The 21,749-nt window shown below is 43.1% G+C and overlaps 1 protein-coding gene across 3 annotated transcripts in view; it reads right to left on the bottom strand.

Annotated features, from left to right (window-relative positions):
• Positions 1–21,749, bottom strand: part of STXBP5 (syntaxin binding protein 5) — a 492,483-nt gene that overhangs the window by 247,896 nt on the left and 222,838 nt on the right. The gene's annotated exons all lie outside the window — the stretch shown is intronic.

Below are 21,749 nucleotides of genomic sequence, written 5' to 3'. Positions count from 1 at the left end.
CTCTATATGCCTGGTTCCCACCGTGAAGCATGGAGGAGGAGGTGAGATGGTGTGGGGGTGCTTTACTGGGGACACTGTTGGGGATTTATTCAAAATTGAAGGCATACTGAACCAGCATGGCTACCACAGCATCTTGCAGCGGTATGCTATTCCATCCGCTTTGTGTTTAGTTGGACCATCATTTATTTTTCAACAGGACAATGACCTCAAACACACCTCCAGGCTGTGTAAGGGCTATTTGACCAAGGAGGAGAGTGATGGGGTGCTACGCCAGATGACCTGGCCTCCACAGACACCAGACCTGAACCCAATCGACATGGTTTGGGGTGAGCTGGACCGCAGAGTGAAGGCAAAAGGGCCAACAAGTGCTAAGCACCTCTGGGAACTCCTTCAAGACTGTTGGAAGACCATTTCTGGTGACTACCTCTTGAAGCTCATCAAGAGAATGCCAAGAGTGTGCAAAGCAGTAATCAAAGCAAAAGGTGGCTACTTTGAAGAACCTAGAATATAAGACATATCTTCAGTTGTTTCACACTTTTTTGTTAATTATATAATTCCACATGTGTTAATTCATTGTTTTGATGCCTTTAGAGTGAATCTACAATTTTCATAGTCATGAAAATAAAGAAAACTCTTTGAATGAGAAGGTGTGTCCAAACTTTGGTCTGTACCGTATGTATGTAATCGATATTATACAGTGTATTACATATTTACAATTTATTACAGTTTTTTGTGTTCCAAAGTTGTATTCCAATAAATAGATATTATGTTCTATCTAAATATCTTGATTATTGGATCATAGAAATGATTAAATGTCTGATGTTCACATTGTACAACAATACATTTTTCACTTAAATATAAACAATATATGTGGGAGTCGGAGTCGCAGGTTTGGCTTACCGACTCCACAGCCCTGACATCAACTCCTATTCGCAGTGGAGCTCACTTTTCATTTTGGGCATACTTAACGCTCCCATACAGAGAGGAAAACTGAGGAAAAAGTGGAAAATGTAATGTTTATGGGGCCTCCTGACTTGTCAGATGATGTGGGGGGAAAGCAGGTTTTGGCATTTGCAATTTAAAGTGTCCTATCTTTTTGCTCTTCATGAATATAAGCCACTGCCAAACGCGGATAGCTATTTAAGGTGTTATGATAACCATTAGGCTGGGTTCACATATGCTATGTTTCACTTACTAGGTATAGACCACCGGACCGTGAAGGACAGCCTGGCAGCAGGTCTTCTGACCCAAAATTTATATCCCCTGACTGGTGTCCACTCCCAGCCTTTTGTCTGCCGTTATTCACACACTGACGTCAACTTTGACACATGATTAGGTTTTTAATATTAGACAGTGTAGGACCGCCCCAATCAGACTCACCTCGTCGACGATGGGACGGCTTTTATGCGATATTTGATCAAATACAGTATTACTAAGAACTCTGAATTATTTAAATGCATTTTTGCTTTTTATTTATTTAATTACAGCAGGGTTTTTCTCATTTTGTCTTTTGCAGGTTTTGTATCCAAAAGTTATATATGTCCAAGAGGCTGTTTAGTTTCGATCATGAGACCATAGCCAGCCTACGGATTCAGTCTGTTCTAGGACTCTGCAACACGGATGTGTGAAACCAGCCTAAGGCTATGTGCACACGTAGCTTTAGGTGCTGCAGATTTGGGAAAATCTGCAGGTCAAAAGTCCTGCGGTTTACCTGTGGATTAGCCTGTGGTTAAGCCCTGCGGTTTCACACCTCTACAATGGAGAAGGTGTGAAACCGCTGCGGATTCTGCACAAAGAATTCACATGCTGCGGATTTGAACCCGCATCAAATCCGTGTGGAAAAATCTGCAGCATTTGCACAGCAGTTTTCAGTTTACCATTGAAATCAATGGTACTTTACAACGCAGCTAAATCTGCTGTGAACCCGCAGAGCCTGAAACGCTGTGGATCCGCAGCAGAATCCGCACCGTGTGCACATGGCCTAAGGCCAATTTCATAAGAAGCCAGCCGACATATTTGATAAACACAGAGAAAATCCATAGAAAACGCAATATAAACACAAAGCAGACGTTTGAAGTCAATAATGCAAGGTATCAGTGGTAACAACTGAGCCGCCAAGATACTTTGGTTAATACTAGCTCCATGAGTTATACTCTCCTCAGATGTACATTATGTACAGATTACAACGGCAGGCATAGATCTAAAAAAATGAATCATTTAATCACATTGACTCTGAATGATAATAGCATGCTGCCACCAGACCCATTAATACAGTGAGGCATTAAAGCTTATTGTAATGTAATAAGCTCCTTGGATTGCTGACGCATTTCAGGCAGAGCTTGTCAATATAATATTTTCTTGATGTTCTGTCTCGTATTCGTTGCTGTTGAATCAAGCAAGTTTGCCCTATGTGTTTAGGCCGCCATTTCCTGTATGTCATTGTCACAACACATTCTCCTTCCCTGACAGACACTGCTGGGGACGTATCACTTGGTCATCTATTTCTGTTTCAGAAAAGCTTGCCAAGCAACAACAGAAACGCGTTGTACCACCTCAGAGAAGGACCTTCAGGGCATTGCTGAAGTCGCCTTCATCTTACGTTTACAGTGATACATTAGTCTATTTCACCATGTATTGTTTTGTCAGAAGACAGAAGTAAGGGCTGATTGTTAAACCCTCGGATAAAATAAGATGCAGTTTGGTTACATCCAGAGACTCATTATTGCAGAGGATTTCCAGCTTATTAATTCCAAGGTCATAGTTAATTAGTGGATTATAAGATATAAGAAAGGGTCATCTGCAACGCTGCAAAACAGTCCAAGAAAGCAAATGCAATCTAGTTATACAATTGCCTTGTAATGTTTTCATTTCCTTTTCTGTCCAGATGTCACCGTATCCTAGAATTCCAAGCGAAGGAAGTTCACCGACCGCCATATTGGGCACCCAAGTGATGGGTGTCTCAATATGGAAACTGCTGCTGGTACCAACCTATTGCACAGTACCACCAGCTGAACACCGTCGCACCACACACAAACTCTATACGCCGCACACACCTCACACACTCGCACAGTCTTTGAGTGGTTCCACCAGCGGAACACCGTCGCACTGCGCCTGCGCGAATTCCACGCAGGCGCAGTGAATCATTTGGCTGATCCCGGCGGCAGATGCACGATGTGCCTACAGGCAGAGGAAGCCGGTCACATTAAAGGGGTTTCCCAAGAATGAAAGTTCATTTTAAAAATTGTCTGTGTCTGACCGTGTACGGAGCATACCACATCTCCTGGGCAAGGGAGGAAGCAAAAGACAATACTGACATTACAGCAGGGGATCGCAGAGGATTCATATTGTGAGGTAAAATATTTCACTGTTTTTAAACAATATTTTACCTCACAAAATGTATCCTCTACCATCTCCTGCTGTAATGTCAGTATTGTCTTTTGCTTCCTCCCCTGCCCAGGAGCTGTGGTATGCGCTGTACACAGTCAGATACAGGGGTGAGAGAGACAGAGCACATGGGGGGAGCCAGCTCAAATGGGACAGCACATGAGGGGAGAACACAGCACAGGGAGGAGAGAGACAGCAGACAAGGGGGATAGCACATGGGGTAGACAGGTCAAAGAAAAGAGCACGGGAGAAGTTAGCACATGGGGAAAGAGAGAGTGGCTAGGTGGGTGAGCACATGGGGGGGGGGGGATTCTCAACGCTACAAAGCCTGCCCCCATCATGACATTACCGCCCTCCTGATACGATAGCATCGGGCCTCCATCTAGTGATATAATATGGCCCTGTTAATGGGCAATCGCTGGTATGTCAATTCATTTACTCTGGTAAATGTTGAAAAGCGGGCAGGCAGGCAAAATGCTGCATTTATGGTGGTGGTTAAAATGCCACATGGTCTGTCAGCGGGATGTAGACCATTTACCAATCACAAGTATGTATGTGGACCTATACTACATATTATTCTACAAGAGGAGAGTCATACCTTTCAGATGACGCAGGAAAAAAAGATATTTGTTAGTCAACAGTAAATGACTGGAAAAGCAACTTAAAAGGGAATGTGTAATAAAAAGTGACAAAAGGTAATCAAAAGGTTTTTATGCTTAATGTGATTTATTTTTATATTTTTGAATGTTTTTCCCATATCACAATCTTTATTAAAAAATAAAAATTAAAAATCTTGAAATTTTTCCCACTGATTTTTATTTATAACAAACTTTAATGGACTAACTTTATTTTGTGTATTGAAATATCTAATGGGTGTGAAAAGGTCAATGTGAAGGGAACAGGAGAGCTGTGATATCACCTGTGACAAAATCACTTGTGTATCGTTGGAGGGGAGATACGTGTCACTGTGCATGTTGGCGTTAGTGATTTGAAATCAGGGTAATTTCCTCCAGCACACTATGTGCTGGGAGGGTAAAATTAAAGTAACATTATGGGCTGGATTTTAGTGAACATTCCTAGAGCGGGTCGGAGAATGTCCACCGTATCGCTACCTACAGACCCGAGTACTGCGGTGTGCTAACAGGACCTGTGTGATGTGTTGAGTCGCGTGTGGGAAAGAGACGCGTGTGGGAAAGAGACGCGTGTGGGAAAGAGACGCGTGTGGGAAAGAGTCGCGTGTGGGAAAGTCACATGGTTTGAGGCTTAAATCACTGGGCTCTGGAGACAGTCGGGGTTCAGCTAGACTGAAGGGAGACTCTCCAGTTGTTTTGTGTCCTGAAGAGAGTCTAAACCTGTGTTGCTTCAGAGCGGGGTGCTACCCACATACATATGGACTGTGTTGCAGTGTTTTGTTTTTTCTGTTTTAGTCGGAAAAGCTGTGTTTATTTTCCCTTCTTGATGGTTTATGCCGCACAACAATAAACCAACCGAAGATTTAAAGAGACGTGTTCCTGTTTTCTACCTCGATATACCCTCACGTGTGTTGAACTATCACACACCCATTATGAAGAGTGGATCTTTTCTTTTCAGCTGGTTATAGAGGTGGTATCAGTTATTGTAACCCTCTCTCTGACGACACAAACGGTTGTAAATTGTTCCTGCAAGGATTGGAAGTGTGAAAAGTAAGAGATTAATAAGTCTTGGAACTTCTAAAACAAAAAAAAAACAACTTTTTTTTTTAAATACATGCAACAAAACCTAATTAAAGCATGTAATCATTTGACTCATAGAAGCCTATGGGGTAGCTGCAATGTTAGGCAACGGAATGTTATTATTCTTCACAAATAATGTGATGTACGACCAATGTCCTGCATGAATGGCTGATTTAAGTACAGCATTTTGAATAGCCTTCTCTCCTCTTCCTATTGCAGCCATACTGAATATAGAATAGCTGTCGGCTACAATGTATTGGTCGCATTACCCTACATATGAAAATTAGGTCAGATGAGCATCTTCATTAATGTCAAATTAATTACAGGATGAGAAAGGTCAATATGTACAATACAGAGCTGGTCATTACTGCAAACAGTAATAGAAAGGTAAAATGGACATAGGCAATTATTGCAATTCTGCTTTAGAGTATAAGACCATGGATAAGGTTCTTCACCATCAAGGAGCATAATACCGACACCACCAACATTAGCAAGGAGAGGACTAAAGAGAATTCAGCGAACAACGAAGAGTAACCATACTTGCATGTCCAGCGGCTCTGATCTTACATACATGGAGGAAAGGAAAAACTTCTAAATCATGGTTGTGACCTCAACTGTGGAAGAATTACTCCCAAGGGTGGAAAGTTTCTGCCTTGCTGTTTTATCTGAGGCCAACAATCAAAAATATGTGAAAACTTTTATAAAGAGACCCCCATATTCATTAAATAACTGTTGGCCCAACACTTGCACTCTCCTGGCCCCTTGCATAGGCAGGCAACACCCAGTTAGGAGGAGAATTCCTCTTTTCTCTATGAAAGAGCTGCTGCTGGTAAACTTGTCGCCAGGTAGAACACATGGACTGGATATTGACATTAAACAGGCTGGATCCTTCTCTCACAACCATCGGTTGAGGCAAGAATACCCAATAAACATTGGGCTATTGGCCGATACTTTTAGCATAAGAGTGTGTATAATGACAGAAAAACCCACAATGATTACAGAAATAAGGCCAGGTTCATACTGCGTTAATGCAGTCCGTTCAATGTATACTGTTGACGGACTGCATTAACACTACTGCATCACACGATCCCGTGATACTTCATCTGCGCTAGCAGTGACGGACCCTCGGACGCTGCAGACCGCGTCCAAGGGTCCATCACAGAATGACAGGACATCACTAACGTATGCCGCTTATGACATACGTTAGTGATGCGCTCGTTAATGGCAGCATTAACGGATGCGTTACATCGCGCTATGCTGCGGTGTAACGCAATCCGTTAAACGGACTGCCTAAATGCAGTATGAACTGTTGTGAATTCCCTAGCTCAGACTTCTGAGCGAAAGTTCCCCCTGCTCCCTCCGGTGGTTACTGGAGGTAGTGGAGTTGGCCAGATTGACAGAGGTCTGCCACCTGATGACGATTGGAGGTCTGGGGTTACTTGATTGGAGTATTTAAGTCTGCAGACTTCCTTCAATCCCTGCTGGTGATTGCTTTCATGTGCATTCTGAGGTCTGAAGTCTCCTGCCCTGATCCTGCATTGTTCAGCTAAGTGCTCATTTGCTAATCCTTTGCACCTGATCTGTTTTTGTCTCTCTCTGCTTGTTGTGCGGGTTCAACTTGCTCCTCGGGGGGGGGGCTGTGCTGGACCACCGCTCCATATGTTACAGCGTGTGTCAGTTTGTTCAGTCCCCTGTTATATTGGTCTCTTTTGCATTGCTTCTAGTTCATACCAGAGTGCTGATATAGTGGGGGCGAAGTCGTGTGACTTCAGTGTTTTTCTGTACATCAGACGTGTTGGATTTTTCAGGGTTTTTGTGTGATTGCAGACAGTGTCTTTCCTTTCCTATCTAGTCAGTTTGGGCCCCATCATTTGCTCAGTCTATTTTCCTACCTGCGTTTGTGTTTCATCTTGTCTCACCAACAATATATGTTTGGGGGCTATCTATTCCTTTTGGGGTCTGCTCCGGGGCAGTTTAGATTTCACCTTTCTTGCTTTAGGCTTAGTTAGCTCTCCGGCTGTGCCAAGGCGTCTAGGGCATCGTAGTTATGCCTCACGGCTACTGCTAGTTGTGTGGAAAGGATCAGAGGTCTGAAATCCGCTTAGTTACCAACCTCTCTGGTTTTCTGGTGGCTTAGCCTGTTCCTGCCATCCTCCTCGGTGACCCATTCATAACAATGAACCACTTGAATCTGACAAAAGTAATAAATCAAAAATCTATGAAAATGAACAAATGATATTCAAACTTTGCTTTTCAACCATGCTTCCACAGAATTTAAAAAAAAAAACAAAACTCATGAAATAGGCCTGGACAGAAATCATAGTACCCTTAACTTAATATTTTGTTGCAATCCAACAATTCCTGTAACTGTCAACGAGACTTCTGCACCTCTCGACAGGTATTTTGGCCCACTCCTTAAGAGCAAACTGCTCCAGTTGTCACTTGCTTGAAGGTTGCCTTTTCCAGACGGCATGTTTCAGCTCTTTCCAAAGATGCTCAATATTATTTAGGTCAGGGCTCACAGAAGGCCACTTCAGAATAGTTCAATATTTTCCTCTTAGCCATTCGTGGGTGTTTTTAGCTGTGTGTTTTGGGTCATTATCCTGTTGCAAGACCCATGACCTGCGACTGAGAGCAAGCTTTCTGACAATGGGCAGCACATTTCTCTCTAGAATCCGTTCATAGTCTTGAGATTTCATTGTACCCTGCACAGATTCTAGACACCCTGAGACAGATGCAGCAAAGCAGCCCCAGAACATAACAGAGCCTCCTCCATGTTTCACAGTAGGGACAGTGCTCTTTTCTTGATATGCTTCATTTTTCCATCTGTGAACATAGAGCTGAAGTGCCTTGTCAAAAAGTTTCATTTTTGTTTCATCTGCCATAGGCATTCTCCCAGTAGCTTTGTGGCTTGTCAACATGTAGTTTGGCAAATCCCATTCAGGCTTTTTTTATGATTTTTTTTTCAACAACGGTGTCCTCCTTGGTCGTCTCCCAATAAGTCCACTTTGGCTCATACAGCGACGGATGGTGCGAGCAAACACGGACGTTCCTTGAGCTTGAAGTTCACCTTTAATCTGTTTAGAAGTTTTTCTGGGCTCTTTTGTTACCATTCGTATTTTCCGTCTCTATGATTTGTCATCAAATTTCCTCCTGCGGCCACGTCCAGGGAGGTTGGCTACAGTCCCATAGAGCTTAAATTTCTGAATAACACGTGCAACTGTAGTCACAGGAACATCAAGCTGCTTGGAGATAGTCTTATAACTTTTACCTTTAACATGGTTGTCTATAGTTTTCTTTCTAATCTCCTGGGACAACTATTTCCTTTGCTTCCTCTGGTCCATGTTGAGTGCGATACACACCATGTCACCAAACAGCATCTGTAGCCCTCTATACAGGCCCACTCACTGATTCCAAGATTGTAGACACTTGTGATGCTAATTCATGAACACACCTTGATTAACGTTTCCCTTTTGTCACATTATATTCAGGGGTACCATCATTTCTGCCCAGGCCTATTTCTTGAGTTTTATTTATTTTTTTTAATTCTGTGGAAGCATGGTTGAAAAGCAATGTCTGGCTTTCATTTGTTCATTTTCATAGATTTTTGATTAATATTACTTTTGTCAGATTAAAGTTATTTCTGTCATTAAACGAGGGGTACCAACAATTTTAACCACGTGTGTATGTTAAATAACTCTTGCACAAAACTTGCACTGTACTAGATTTTAAGTACACCCTTTTAGCTATCAATTTTAATTTTTTTTTTCTTTCAAATGTAGGTGTAGAAGGGTTCTTTTTTTTACAGGACTTGAGTGCAGAGGTCAATACTGGCAGTCACATCTAAAATGTTAAACAGTCAGGTTCAATGATCACTTCACTCCTGTTGGTAGTAGTAGGCAGTCAGCTGTAGATCACATTACGCCAACACTGTAAATGTGCACTGCGCAGTGGGAAAGTGTTAACTAAGATCAATTTCTTGATCAGTTTCTCTTATAGCACTGGAGCATTTTAAAATTGGTTATAAAGATGGGCATACCCTTACTTAAGGTATTTAATTAGTATTGAAACTGGTGAATACACAGCACTAGCACATTTTAAATAATATTGTACAATAAAAAAAAAAAAAATTATTCTGTGGTACAGTGTTGGCCAGAAAAATGTATGTAATTACATTTGTCTTTTTGGGCATAAAAGTATTTAAAGAATGAAAATTTATGTTGGCAAGCTTTCAGCGCACAGAAGGTCCTTCCTACGGCAAATTTACAATTGAATTATTGAGACACAAGCACAACATTTAAAGGGAACCTGTCACCTAAAAAAAATGCTATTAACCTGCAGATATGGGGTGAATCTGCAGGTTAATAGCATTGTGAACCTGCCCGGTGCGGGGACTTAGACCCGTGCTGCCTGGAAGAGATTAACGTTATTCCTCCTGATAGTTCTCAGCTTCCCCTCATAGGGGCGATGCCGATACAGCTTCAGTCACCGCTCTGAATACAGAGAACAATGGCTGTGACTGCGTCCCCAACACTGACAGCTGTTCAGCGGTTTTTTTTTCCAGGTGACAGGTTCCTTTTAAAGAGTAAATCAGTAGTGCGTATAAAAATCAAGAAACTTTATAATATATCATGTCAGAAATCTGCTTCTTTCTCCCCAAAGACTGAGCATGCATTTTCAAAATGATCAATTCTCTGGTAAAATCTGTGTTCAGTGGAGACAAGTAACTACATTAAATGGAATCTGTCACCCCTTTTTTGAGATATCATATAATGATATCATTCAATTGTGTGTCACATAAGGATTCTCTTAGTACTTTTGCTTCCCCCTGACCCCGCACCTTTCATGCATAAATACCTTTTTATATCGGTTCAGATGTATGTAAACTGCCGCTGTCCGGTCCGTTGGGCGGGGCTTATTCACCTGCTCCCTCCTCCCTGTCTTGCTCTGCGCATTTCTTCTTGTGTAGAGCCAGACAGGGAGGGGGGGGGCAGGTGAATAAGCCCCGCCCAGCGGACCGGACAGCGGCAGTTTACATACATCTGAACCAATATAAAAAAGGTATTTATGCATGAAAGGTGCGGGGTCAGGGGGAAGCAAAAGTACTAAGAGAATCCTTATGTGACACACAATTGAATGATATCATTATATGATATCTCAAAAAAGGGGTGACAGATTTCCTTTAATGAGAGGAGATGGCAGTTGCTGCTCATAAAGCACTATGTACTGTAGGGGGAGGGGAAGCTAGAACCAGAGAGCTGCCTCTTCCTCCCTCTCTCATCTGTATAGAATCTTAGCGATAGCAACTGCCATATCCTATCTTAGTAAAAATCTGTATTCACTGAAGACCAATTTTACCCAGAAATTAAAGATAACTAAACCTCCATAGCGCCACCTGTTGGAAGCAGCAATCCTACAAGTCACTATAGACCATTTAACAAGCCTTGCAATATGACTCGGGATACAAGTCAAATCAGAATCTCAATTTGCAGACAATGTTTTGGGGTACTGCACCTCGTCAGTGCAAAGTAGGAGAACGGATTTGAGATGCTTTGGACTGAGGTCTAAGGGGTAACGTTTCTCCTTGTGGAGAGTGACAAACTGACCTCAGTCAAGAGCCCCTCACCTAGCCAAATCAGATCTCATATTTTGCATTGACAAGGGGCAATATCCTGAAACACAATGTCTGCAAATTGAGATTCTGGTTTGGCTTTTATGCAAAGTCATATTGCAAAGCTCATTAAAGGGTCAATAGTTTTATTTCTCTTTAATTTCTGGGTAAAATTAGTCTTCAATGAATACAGATTTTTACTTTACTAAGATAGGACAGGGCACAAATAAAGCAGATTTCTCAGATCACAATATTATTTATATAGCATTATTTATTCCATGGTGCTTACATGAGAAGGGGTTACATCAAAATACAAATATCACTTACAGTAAACAAACTAACAATGACAGACTGGTACAGAGGGAAGAGGACCGTGCCCTTGCGGGCTTACATTCTACAGGATTATGTGGAAGGAGACAGTAGTTTGGGGGTTGCAGTAGCAATGATGGCATTGAGGAGGCAGTGTGGTCATTGCAGGTTGTAAGCTTTTTTGAAGAGCTAGGTTTTCAGGTTCCGTCTGAAGGATCCAAAAGTGGTGGATAATTGGACGTGTTGGGGCACAGAATTACCGAGGATGGGGATATTCGGGAGAAGTCTTGGAGGTGATTGGGAGAGAAGTGAATAAGTGTGAAGGAGAGGAGGTGGTCTTGTGAGGATCGGAGTTTACGTGAGGGAAGATATTGGGAGATTAGTTCGGAAACATACGGAGGAGAAAGGTTATGGATGGCTTTGTAGGTCAGTGTTAGTAGTTTAAACTGGATACACTGGGAAATTGGGAGCCAAAGAAGGGATTTGCAAAGAGGGGAAGCAGGAGTGTAGCGAGGACAGAGATTAGTCAGGTAGCAGAGTTACGGATGGACTGGAGAGGTGCGAGAGTGTTAGAAGGTAGGCCACAGAGGAGGATGTTGCAGTAGTCGAAGCGCGAGATGACTAGGGCATGCACAAGCATTTTGGTAGAGTGAGGGTTGATGAAAGGACAGATTCTGGAAATATTTTTGAGCTGGAGGCGACAGGAGGTGGCGAGAACTTCGATGTGTGATTTGAAGGACAGGGCAGAGTCAAGGGTTACTCCAAGGCAGCGGTTTTCTGGGACAGGGGAAAGTGTGACGTCAATTATTGTGATAGATAGATAGATAGATAGATAGATAGATAGATAGATAAGGTAGGGAAGATATGCGAAATGGAGGAAAGATGAGGAGTTCAGATTTGTCCACGTTGAGCTTGAGGAAACGAGAGGAGAAGGAGGAGGATATGGCTGATAGACACTCCGGGATTCTGGACAGCAGAGAGGTGACATCTGGGCCAGAGAGGTAGATCTGAGTGTCATCAGCATATAGATGGTACTGGAAGCCATAGGACTTTATAAGTTGTTCTAGGCCAAGGGTATAGATGGAGAAGAGAAGGGGTCCTAGGACAGAGCCTTGAGGAACTCCAACAGAGGGAGAGGGTGAGATGAGATAAGGAGGTAGTGGGGGAGTAGGAAAAGCAAAATGTGCAGTTAATAAGATATGAGGAGATTCAGGATAGGGCAAGGTCTTTGACGCCAAAAGAAGAGAGGATCTGTAGTAGGAGGCAGTGGTCAACCGTGTCGAAGGCAGAGGACAGGTCGAGAAGGAGGAGTAGATATTACAAAGCTTTTTCTTGTTCTAGTGATTTACGAAATGAAAATTTAAAACTACTGTTACATTTTAAGAGATGTTGGGATCGACTGATGCCTCCAAAAGATAAGACAAGGTTATATCAAGGATTTTCTTGTTTTGGGTTTTTTTTTTACAAATGGAGAGGTGGTGGGATTGATGGTTTAAGAGTTTGGTGATCTGGAGTCAGTCTAGTGGAGGTGTGAAAAGTGTCATAAATCCAGGTGTTACATTGAGACTTAAACATCCTTAGCTTGAATTCCCCAATTTCTCTCTCTCTGTTGTCCATAAAATAACCTTTTAGTATTAAGACTTTTAAATCAAATTTAAAAAAATTTCTAAAATTTACACCAACGTTCAAAAGTTAGGGGTCACCCAGACAATTTTGTGTTTTCCATGAAAACTCATACTTTTATGAGTTACCAAATTAATTTAAAAGCTAGTCCTGACACTGACAAGGTTCGAAAAAAAGATTTTTATTTCTCCTTCAAACTTTGCTTTCGTCAAAGAACGCTCCCTTTTCAGCAATTACAGCATTGCAGACCTTTGGCATTCTAGCAATTAATTTGCTGAGGTAATCTGGAGAAAATTCACCCCATGCTTCCAGAAGCCCCTCCCACAAGTTGGTTTGGCTTGATGGGCACTTTTTGCATACCATACGGTCAAGCTGCTCCCATAACATCTCAATGGGGTTAAGATCTGGTGACTGTGCTGGCCACTTAATTACAGATAGAATACCATCTTCCTGCTTCTTCCCTAAATAGTTCTTGCATAATTTGGAGGTGTGCTTTGGGTCATTGTCCTGTTGTAGGATGAAAATGGCTCCAATTAAGTGCTGTCCACAGGGTATGGCATGGCATTGCAAAATGGAGTTATAGCTTTCCTTATTCAAAATCCCTATTACCTTGTACAAATCTCCCACTTTACCAGCACTAAAAGCAACCTCCAGATCATCACATTACCTCCACCATGCTTGACAGGTGGTGTCAGACACTCTTCCAGCACCTTTTCAGTTGTTCTGCGCCTCATAAATGTTCTTCTGTGTGATCCAAACACCTCAAATTTGGATTTGTCTGTCCATAACACTTTTTTCCAATCTTCCTCTGTCCAATGTCTGTGTTCTTTTGCCCATATTAATCTTTTTCTTTTATTAGACAGTCTCAGATATAGCTTTTTCTTTGCCATTCTGCCCTGAAAGCCAGCATCCCGCAGTCGCCTCTTCACTGAAGCTGCCGGGTGAGAACCTGTGACTCAGGGTATGCACACGTTGCGGATTCTACCGCGGATCCGCAGCGGATTTGGCCCTGCGGGTCCGCAGCAGAATCTCCTGCATTGTACAGTACCATTATAGCCTACTTAAATTGAAAAGCGTTGTGCACATGCTGCGGAAAAATCAGCGCGGAAACGCTGCAGATTCATTTCCTCAGCATGTCAATTCTTTGTGCGGATCTGCAGAGTTTCTGCACCCATTGACCTGCATTGAGTCAGGCACATCTACAGCAAAACCGCAAGTCTAAAAAGTATCTGCGGTTTTGCTGCGGATGAAACGCTACAGATTGGGAGGGGGGGAAGAGTGTGGGCGGAGTGTGGACGGTGACTGTGTGCGTGTATAGTGTGTGGGCGGTGACTGTGTGTGTGTATGGTGTGTGGGTGGTGACGGTGTGTGTGTGGGGGGGTCTGCGGGGGTTGCCGGGACTGTGCGGGGTGTCATCGGGCTGTGCGTGGGTCTTCCGGGGTCTTGTGAGGGTCTGCCGGGGGGTCATCGGGCAGTCCGGGGGTCTGCCGGGCTGTGCGTTTGAATGTGTATGCAGGCATCGTCCGATGAGACTGCAAGTCCCATCGGGCTATGCCTGCTACACTGACAGTGAGTGACACATTAGCCAATGATGGGACAGTAGTAAGTTCCATCATCCGGCTAATGTGTTGAATGTAATAAAAAAACACAAATACCCAACATATAACATACATAAAACATATAACACATACAGTTGTGGCCAAAAGTATTGACACCCCTGCAATTCTGTCAGATTAAATACTCAGTTTCTTCCTGAAAATGATTGCAAACACAAATTCTTTGGTATTATCTTCATTTAATTTGTCTTAAATGAAAAAACACAAAAAGAAATTGTCTTAAAGCCAAATTGGATATAATTCCACACCAAACATTAAAAAAAAGGGTGGACAAAAGTATTGGCACTGTTCGAAAAATCATGTGATGCTTCTCTAATTTGTGTAATTAACAGCACCTGTAACTTACCTGTGGCACTTAACAGGTGTTGGCAATAGCTAAATCACACTTGCAGCCAGTTGACATGGATTAAAGTTGACTCAACCTCTGTCCTGTGTCCTTGTGTGTACCACATTGAGCATGGAGAAAAGAAAGAAGACCAAAGAACTGTCTGAGGACTTGAGAAACCAAATTGTGAGGAAGCATGAGCAATCTCAAGGCTACAAGTTCATCTCCAAAGACCTGAATGTTCCTGTGTCTACCGTGCGCAGTGTCATCAAGAAGTTTAAAGCCCATGGCACTGTGGCTAACCTCCCTAGATGTGGACGGAAAAGAAAAATTGACAAGAGATTTCAACGCAAGATTGTGCGGATGTTGGATAAAGAACCTCGACTAACATCCAAACAAGTTCAAGCTGCCCTGCAGTCCGTGGGTACAACAGTGTCAACCCATACTATCTGTCGGCATCTAAATGGAAAGGGACTGTATGGTAGGAGACCCAGGAAGACCCCACTTCTTACCCCAAGATATAAAAAAGCCAGACTGGAGTTTGCCAAAACTTACCTGAAAAAGCCTAAAACGTTTTGGAAGAATGTTCTCTGGTCAGATGAGACAAAAGTAGAGCTTTTTGGACAAAGGCATCAACATAGAGTTTACAGGAGAAAAAAAAGAGGCATTCAAAGAAAAAAACACGGTCCCTACAGTCAAACATGGCGGAGGTTCCCTGATGTTTTGGGGTTGCTTTGCTGCCTCTGGCACTGGACTGCTTGATCGTGTGCATGGCATTATGAAGTCTGAAGACTACCAACAAATTTTGCAGCATAATGTAGGGTCCAGTGTGAGAAAGCTGTGTCTCCCTGTTAGGCGTCGGATTTCCGGCGCTGCACAGCGGGAATCCTGAGCCTTGTCTCCGACGGTCTCCCATTCCTCCCCAGCCGCAGAGGAGCTTGCTCAGCAAACTCGTCGGTCCCGGCGCTCTGTCCAGATCAGCTCCGTGGGTTTGCTTGCTGCTGCCACCCCTGGTTCAGCTTTGGCAATGCATGCTGCTCAGCAGCAAGATCCTCCAGGGACTAAGTCCTCATGTCGGGCCACTGAGCATGCCTGTGGAGTGATCTCCCATTGGAGATCAAAGGTCATGTGCTCAGGTCCTGCTCGTGTTCGGATTGGCCCATCCGAGAAGCAAGGAGGATCACGGACGCCTGCGGCTATAAAAGGTTCGCATGGCCGCTCGGCCATGCGCTAAGATAGACTCAAATAGTTTGGTGTGTATGATGATGGATGCATGTATCTGGTGTCTGACTCATTATGAAACCCCTACCCTTTGATACGTCTGTTAGGGTTTAGAGACTGAGTCAGCGCCTGCTAGTGGCTAGCCTGTAGGCCACAGTGCATACCGGCCGTCTGCACCCTTGCACACGCCATTTATTTGATCCCTGTTGGTATCGCAGTCGCGGTACCGGGCGCTAGCGGTCTAGAGGGACTTCAGTCCTGCTGTCTAAGGGCTGAGTTCTGTGACGTTACGCTAGCGCTTACTCTGCCGAGCTCTGTGAGCGAAAACAGGCTACGGCATCTATTATTTGCGGTAGTGTGGCTCTAAATCATAAGAGTTCGCCTCGGTACACCTTGGGTGAGGTTAACCCCGTGTGTGCCGTTATTGCACCGCCATATCGCGTCCCCCATTACCGATCAGCAGTTAACACCTCTGCACGGTGGACCCCGGGCTGCGAACGCACCTAAACACCATCTTATTATTTGGTGTGTTCCGCCAGCCCTTAACACTCCCTCAGAGGTCATGGGTCTTCCAGCAGGTCAATGACCCAAAACACACTTCAAAAAGCACTAGAAAATGGTTTGAGAAAAAGCACTGGAGACTTCTAAGGTGGCCAGCAATGAGTCCAGACCTGAATCCCATGGAACACCTGTCGAGAGATCTAAAAATGGCAGTTTGGAGAAGGCACCTTTCAAATATCAGAGACCTGGAGCAGTTTGCCAAAGAAGAATGGTCTAAAATTCCAGCAGAGCATTGTAAGAAACTCATTGATGATTACCGGAAGTGGTTGGTCGCAGTTATTTTGGCTAAAGGCTGTGCAACCAAGTATTAGGCTGAGGGTGCCAATACTTTTGTCTGGCCCATTTTTGGAGTATATCATATCTATCTAGCTATCTATCTCATATCTATCTAGCTATCTCATATCTATCTAGCTATCTATTATCTAGCCATCTATTATCATCTATCATCATCTGTCTATCTGTGTGTGTAATGGAGTGTGGGTTGGACAAATGTAAAAGAGGTTGGACAGAAATGACATCACATATCTTTTTTTTGTTAAACAACATCTATTTAGCTTACAAAAACGCATACAAATCCGCAGGCAAAACCGCACTGAAAAAACGCATCAAATCCACAGCAAAAACGCATCAAAAACCCACCTGTGTTTTCTGTCAAGAGATGTGGATTTTGTGTGGAAAAATCCACAGTAGAATCCGCAACATGTGCACATACCCTGATTTCTCAAACTACAGACTCTAATGTACTTGTCTTGTTGCTCAGTTGTGATGTGGGGCCTCCCACTTCTTTTTCTACTCCGATTAGAGCCTGTTTGTGGTCTCCTCTGAAGGGAGTAGAACACACCGTTGTAGGAAATCTTCACTTTCTTGGCAATTTCTCGCATGGAATAGCCTTCATTTCTAAGAACAAGAATAGACTGTCGAGTTTCACATGAAAGTTCTTTTTTTCTAGCCATTTTGAGAATCTAATGGAACCAACAAATGTAATGTTCCAGATTCTCAACTAGCTCAAAGGACGGTCAGGTTTATAGCTTCTCTAATCAGCCAAACTGTTTTCAGCTGTGCTAACATACTTGCACAAGGGTTTTCAATGGTATTGTAACCATCCATTAGCCTTCTTACACAGTTAGCAAACACAAAGTACCATAAGAACACTGGAGTGATGGTTGTTGGAAATGGGCCTCTATACACCTATGAAGATATTGCATTACAAACCAGGCGTTTGCAGCTAGAATAGTCATTTACCACATTAACAATGTATAGAGTGTATTTCTGAATCATTTAATGTTAGCGTCATTGGAAAAAACTGTGCTTTTCTTTCAAAAATAAGGAAATTTCTAAGTGACCCCAAACTTTTGATCGGTAGTGTAAATACTATACAGGTTCATTCTGTGAATGCTCCTACATAGGCTTGTGACAACGTGGGACATCGCTTTAACCATTGAATTACCGTCGGACCTGGGGCAAGTATTGGGTTAATTTAAATGATTATTTGAAATAAAACAGACATCATTTTTAAAGTGTTTTATTCTCATTGTGTGTTTAACTCTTTACAAGTTTAGTAATGAGGGTGTCTGGCTGACCTCTCTTCATTACCAAACCTAGGGCTTGTTGTCAGTGACAGCTGCTGACACCAACCCCTAATCCCATTAGCACAATGCGACTGCACCAGGGCATCAGGAAGACCCTGGACTAAGTGCCAGAATTGGTGCTTCAAATATGAAGTGCCATTTCTGGGGCGGCTGAGGGCTGATATTTTTAGCCTGGGACGGGGCAAATAAGCAAGGAAAAAGGTGTTGAACAAGGAAATTACATTACAAAACTTATTTTTTTCCTTTTTTCAAATATCTTTATTTAGCTCGAAAAAGTATTAATTGCTGTACAAAACGTATAAAAAAATGCATGCAAAAAAAGCATGCAAAAAACACCCCAAAAACACGCTTTTCTCTTGTGTTTGTGCTGCAAATAAATTCCTAGAGATGCAGAAACGCTGCAGAAATTTCTGCAATCAAATACTCAATGTGTACACATAGCCTAACACACAAAAGACTTCATATGTTATAGGAGTTAGTTTTTCCTTATGTACTTGCCCATCAATGCTGCTGAATCCCACTTCATCATGTAAATAGCATTGGGTTTCAAATGAATTGTTAGAATTGAGTGTAAATTGATAGCACCGCTCACTCTGTGATTTAATGCAATTTAAACTAACAATCCATGAGGGAGCGGACATTACGCACTTGGCAGCAGCTTGAACAAAACCCTACAGGTCGTGTAGGATTAGAAAAACAGGTCTTTCCGCAGTCGTGTCATACCTGTCCATGGGTTGTACTCACTATTAGGTGCAAAACCCAAACACCATAATCCAGAGCAAAGTGGGATGTCCCAAAGCACTAACTTCACTTTTATTAGGGTAGGGCCAAATGGTGCTGTGGTTGCTCATCCAATGCTTCTTTTCCTATGCATGGTGAGCTAATGGTGGCACGAATATAAAAGCAAAAACATGCAGCAATTGGCTGTCATTTTGAGGGGAATGTTGGCAGCACCTGGCCACTGAATCATTGGCCATTGTAAGCACAGCCTGGCACTTGGACTAACAGTGGGCTCAGGAGTGCATCAGTGCACAGCCAGATGTGAATCATTGTAGGGGCGTACTCACAGCCACTGCTCTCAGTGCACACCTGCATGACTGAAAGCCAGCGGCTCCAGGGAGAAATAAAGTCCATTTTCCTCCGGGTGCCGCACATTCACTACAGTTCTCTTCATAACGCTATTATCAAGCTGCAGATTAACTCTATATAATGTGACAGTTTCCTTTAACGTGAGTAAGGCTGAGAAGCAACAACACACCACAAGAATTGGTAGAGAAGAGGAATAGATACAGCTCGTTTCACTGACAAAAAAAAACAAGTATTGATTTAATGATTAACAGACACCTTGGACAAGGAATAAAAAAATATATATTTTGCATTAGCAGAAAGTTTAGTGTCGACAGTTAGGTCCATAAAGTTACAGGCTGCAATCTCCATTCTTTCATTCACTTTTAGACCGCTTGATAAGCAGTCTGCCGGCTAATCCATGTTTCAGACTTATTTTATGGGTGTATGTTTGATGCGAGTTTGTGTGTCATGCATGCTGCTGCCTTCACAAGGGCTTCTCATTAAATTAGATTATCAAAAAGTTAATTTATTTCAGTTCTTCAATACAAAAAGTGAAACTATTATATAGAGTCATTACAAACAGTAATCTATTTCCAGTGTTTATTTCTGTTCTTGTTGATGATTATGGCTTTCAGCCAATGAGAACCCAAAAGTCATTATCTCAGTAAATTAGAATACTTTATAACACCAGCTGAAAAATTATTTTAAAATCTTAAATGTTGGCTTACTGATATGCATGTTCAGTAAATGCACTCAATGCTTGGTCTTGGAGGCGATCAGCCTGTGGCACTGCTGAGGTGTTGGTCTTGGAGGCGATCAGCCTGTGGCACTGCTGAGGTGTTATGGAAGCCCAGGTTGCTTTGATAGCAGCCTTCAGCTCATCTGCATTGTTGGGTCTGGTGTCTCTCATCTTCCTCTTGACAAAGTTAAGGTCAGGCAAGTTGCATGGCCAATCAAGCACAGTGGACCCTTAAAAGCGAGTAATCGCAAAACGGCCTTTGTCCGGCACCTCCCTCCCCTAGCATTCCTCTAATGTCCTGCATGTCCACATATCCATTGATGGAATTCATGTGACATAAAGACGCACAGATTTTCAGCTATATTGGTGAGTGCTGCATAGTTCTTTCTTTTTCGCTTCACATTGAAATATTCATGTTTTTTCATGCAAGCACCTCCGTTTTTTGACTGAAATATATACCGCAATACTTCAGATAAATAGCTCCGTCTGTTAATGAGGTGATTTGTGTGCCCTAGTGTGCCATTCATCTGTTTGCTCTTTGCTGGGATCATACTGCTGTTTTTAAAACAGGTGTTGTTACGTTTGGCAGTGTAGACAGGTGCCAAGTCCTGCTGGAGAATGAAATTTACCTCTCCAAAAAGCTTGTTGACAGAGGGAAGCATGAAGTGCTCTATACTCTCCTGGTAGACAGTTGGGCTGACTTTGGTCTTGATACAACACAGTGGACATGGTTCCCCAATCCATCAATGATTTTGGAAACTTCACACTAAACCTTAAGTAGCTTCGATTGTGTGCCTCTCCACTCTTCCTCCAGACTCTGGATCTTGATTTTCAAATGAAATGCCAAATTTACCTTCATCTGAAAACAACATTTTGGACCACTGGGCAACAGTCCAGTTCTCTTTATCCTTGGCCCAGGTAAGACACTTTTGGCGTTGTCTATTGGTCATGAGTGCCTTGACACAAGAAATGTGACACTTATCCCATGTCCTGGATACGTCTGTGTGCGTGGTGGCTCTTGAAGCAATGACTCCAGCAGCAGTCCACTGCTTGTGAATCTCCCTCAAATTTGTGAAAGGCCTTTTCTTAACAATTTCAAGGCTGTGGTTGTCCCGGTTGCTTGAGCAACTTTTTCTACCACACTTTTTCCTTCCACTCAACTTTCCATTAATATGCTTGGATACAGCACTCTGAACAGCCAGCTTCTTTAGCAATGACCTTTTGTGGCTTACCCTCCTTGTGGAGTGTGTCAGTGACTGCCTTCTGGACATCTGTCAAGTCGGCAGTCTTCCCCATGATCGTGAAGCCTACCGAAAAAGATTAAGGGACCTTTTTAAACGCTTAGGAAGCCTTTGCAGGTGTTTTTGTTAATTATTCTAATTTACTGAGATAATGACTTTTGGGTTTTCATTGGCTGTAAGTCATAATCATCAACATTAACAGAAATAAACACTTGAAATAGATAACTTTCTAATGACTATTTTTTTTTATTTATTTTACTCATTTATATAGCGCCATTAATTCCACAAGGCTTTAAGGGCCCGTTACACACAGCAATCTCGCTGGCGAGATCGCTGATCTTGTGACACATCAGCGATCTCTCAAGCGAGATCGCTGTGTGTGACATCCAGCAGCGATCGGCCCCCCTGCGGGGTATCGCTGATCGTGCTGGATCGTCATGGGCCATTTTTTCATCGCTGGTCTCCCGCTGGCCAGAGCGCATCGCTGCGTGTGGCAGGGCGAGCCAGCGATGAGCGACGCTGCACGCTGGTTACCAATGTAAACATCAGGTTTCTAAGGGCTGCGGGGCCCTAGAAACCCAATGTTTACCCTAGATACCAGCGTGCACTGCAGGCAGAGTGGGAGGTGGAGGCAGAGCGGCGCACAGACTGGAGTAGCACTGCTATCTGCTACTCCAGTCTGTCAGACCGGAGTAGCAGATAGCAGAGCTACGCCGGTCTGTCTGTGCGCCGCTCTGCCTCCACCTTCCG

Source organism: Dendrobates tinctorius, unplaced genomic scaffold (assembly GCF_039654945.1).
Source record: "Dendrobates tinctorius isolate UK_male_01 unplaced genomic scaffold, ASM3965494v1 ptg000250l, whole genome shotgun sequence".
Classification (NCBI taxonomy): domain Eukaryota; kingdom Metazoa; phylum Chordata; class Amphibia; order Anura; family Dendrobatidae; genus Dendrobates; species Dendrobates tinctorius.
This window is presented reverse-complemented; position numbering and strand designations above follow the sequence as displayed.